Consider the following 3513-nt stretch of genomic DNA (forward strand, 5'->3'; position numbering starts at 1 on the left):
ACATAGACATAGAAAAGGAGAAAAGAAACAGGAAGGAAGGGGAGAAGGAAGGAGGGAGGGAGGGAAGGAAGGAAGGAAGGAAGGAAGGAAGGAAGGAAGGAAGGAAGGAAGGAAGAGAGATACAGAGGGAAGGAGAGAGGGAGAGAGGGAGGGAGAGGGAGGGAGGGAGAGAGAAAACACAAATTATTGTTTCACTTGGCCTGAGCGGCCTGCTTTACCCGGTCTGTCCATTCAAATCATCTCTTCCAGGGCTATGGACTACATATTTGTGTCCCTACAAATTCTTATATTGAAACCTAAATCCGAATGTGATGGTGTTAGGAGGCGTGGCCTCTGGATGGTGACAAGGTCCTGAGGGCGGAGCCCCACGAAGGCGCGGGGTGCCCTTATAAAGAGACCCCTCCCACCCCAGAGTTCTCCCGAGCCCCCCTTCTGCCATATGAGGTTACATGGAAAAGACAGCCACCTCTGAGCCAAAAAGCAGCCCTCGCCAGAACCAACTCGACTGGCACCTGATCTTGAACTTCCGGCCTCCAGAACAGAGAAATAAAACCGAACGGGCTGAAGGCTGCCTTAGAGAGCTGTAGTAAAGACACGAGGCCAAAATTTAGTGGAGAAAATACTTCTAATTTTTTGAATCGATGACCATGATTCAGGAAATAGAATATGCACATCCATAGAAGAGCGTATTTGAATTTTGGAAAATTCGTTTTATTATATTCGTGTGGTTTTCCTTATTAAAAAGTCCTCTGTCTCAAACACCTTAAAATATGCATTCCCTGAATTCTAAGTTCTTAGATGAAATTCTAAGTTCTCGTTTTAAATTATACAACAAGCGTTGTGGCCAAAGCAGGACAGTGCTGCGGATTTATGGAAAAAAGAACAAACATGTTCCTGCCACGTTGAAATAATGCGTTTCTTTCACAGCGAAAGAGAATTCTCCGCTAGGCTGTAATATTGTTGAAAGCAGTCCTTAAGGGATCATCATTCCCAGGCCATGATTTTAGGCTCGGCCACGTGACTTTGGCCAGCAGAGTCATTCCAGGTTTTCACTGCCCTCTTTTTTACCTCCATATGGAGATAGGCAATGTTTTGGATGAAAGTTGTCACCAGTGTGGGTTCTGGACGTGAAACTGAGTCTCAAATGACCAGCAAAAGTCACGATGTGAGCTAGAGACACAGTATGGGTTGTTGCGGGCCTTCGGGATTTTGAGGTCGTTTCTCACTGCAGCCTGCCCTGTCCCACGACCTGAAATGTCCCCTAAATTGTAACTTCTGTCCTCAGGGAGGCCTCCCCAGTCGAGAAATAAGATGACCTCTAAGGATATGGTTGCTTTTCGGTGCACTGAGGGAGGATGCATCAAAAAAGGAAACAGGCTTACTCCTGGATCTTAGGGAAGATAAGCCGACTCTTAATCACTCACAGAAAATGTGTCAGTCATGGGCTGCAGACTCAGACAACCTGACCTCAAAGCCCGCTGCTACCATTCACCTGCCGGAGAGCCCGAGGGAGTGACTCCATCTCTGTAGGAGTCCATTTTCCTTTCTATAAATCTGGAATAAAAACACTTATATTGCAGTGTTCTGTGAAGATTAAGTTATAACACACATATGATGCACTTAGCATAGCCTGACACTGTGGGTTTACAAGACTGTAAGAGCTCGACAGAGAGTAGTTAATTATTACCATCCTTGTATACGCACTTAAAGGCATTTCAATAACTTAGGTGTATGGTCTGAATGCTGATAAAACATTCGCAAATACAGAGAGAAATGCGGAAATTGAAATGGCTCTCTCGTTAGCACAGCTGATGCATCGTATGTTTGCTCTAATTGCAATATGGCTGGATGGCAATTTAAAATGTTTGACAATTACTAACGTTCGAGAAGCCAAGTTGATTTTAAACTGTTTTTGGAACGAGAATACGTTCGCAAACTGTAAAATTGCTAGAGACATATTCAAACCAAGCCCTCAAAAAATTTCAGCCAACTTCTACAAACACGCCCGCTAAGTGTATGGCTCTAGATTGGGTTAGGGACAGGCGAGATCCAAAAAATCAATCACGTGTGGTTTCCACCCCAACTGGTAGTTTAAGCCTGGCGCTCAAAACAGGCAGGTGAGCAACCAATTCGATTATGAGACGGAATGACAGGTGCTAAAGGGAGCCTTAGGTAGCGCGCTCACGTTACACCGGGTGAGTGTGACGTGGCGGGCGTGAGGTAGAGCTCTGGCTGCCATAAAAAATACCACAGGCTGGTGGCTTAAACAGCAGACACTTATTTTCTCACAGTTCTGGAGGCTGGGAGGCCAAGATCAGGGGCCAGCATGGTTGGCTTCTGGTGAGAACCCACTTCCTGGCTTATGGATGGCGGCCTTCTTGCTGTGTCCTCACACGGCCTTTTCTTACTGCACTCAGGGTGCGGGGAGGGACGGGGGAGATGGAGATGGAGATGGAGATCAAGTTCGCTGGGGTGTCTTCTTATAAGGGCACTAATCCCTGCAGACCGGGGCCCTGCCCTCATGACCCAATCACCTCCCAAAGGCCCTCGGAAAACCGTTACATTGAGGGTTAGGGCTTCAACAGATGATTTTTTGGTGGGGAGGGGCACACAGCATCCGTCCATAATAGATGGCATGGCATTTACAAAATATGAGCCCTTGAATGGGAGTCATCAGTGCCTAGATCTAAATAAAAGGCTTGGAGGCCAAGTGCGCTCTGAAGCCTGGGAGCGCCTGCCAGTCGCGCGGACCCTGAACCCCTGATTCTCCCAGCTGCAAGGTGTGGGCTCTTTAGGTGGCCGGAGAGGAGGTCAGGGCTGGAGCCCAGGTGGTACTAACACTGTGTACCATGTGTTAGTAAACCAACCCCAGCAATTCCTCTCTGCTTGGGGAGGCTGAACATGAGAGAGAGAGAGATAGAGAGAGAGAGAGAGAGAACTAACCATGATGGCTAGGAGGGGGGTGGAAGCTAGATCCACAATCTCTCTCAAAATATGGAGACTCTCCCTGCTCTAATCGCCCACCCCTTCCTCTTCAACTGGACCGTCGGACTGAAGTTTTGAGACTGGCAGGCAAAAAAGCAAAGTGACCCAAAAGGCAAACATTCTCATCTTCAAAAAATCACTGTTTTTCTGAATATGTAAGAACTTTCCAGGAGCAAGTGTTACTGAAAACCGGTGTTTCCGTTTGGAAGAACTGACCACTCACGCACCTGGGCTAGGAAAGCGGCTGTTATAACCCCCGCCGGTGTCTAACCTGAGGGCTTGGTGTCTGCTGCTGAGGACGGTGGCGGGGACGCAAGATGGGGCTGAGCTGCAGGTGGCCGCCAGGCGCGGGGGGCTGTGACCAGTGTGCAGGCTGCAAAGCCCAGGGATGCAGGTGGGGCTTTGGAGCTCGGTTTCCGGACAGGCTGGAGGGCAGACAAGGTCCCGGTCCCCGAGTCCCAAAGAGCGGAGCGGGCAGAAGCGGACGGCGCCGTGGGCCAGGGGCGGACGGGCGGAGGTGCAGGCACC

The sequence above is a fragment of the Pteropus alecto genome, unplaced genomic scaffold (assembly GCF_000325575.1).
Source record: "Pteropus alecto unplaced genomic scaffold, ASM32557v1 scaffold11, whole genome shotgun sequence".
NCBI lineage: Eukaryota > Metazoa > Chordata > Mammalia > Chiroptera > Pteropodidae > Pteropus > Pteropus alecto.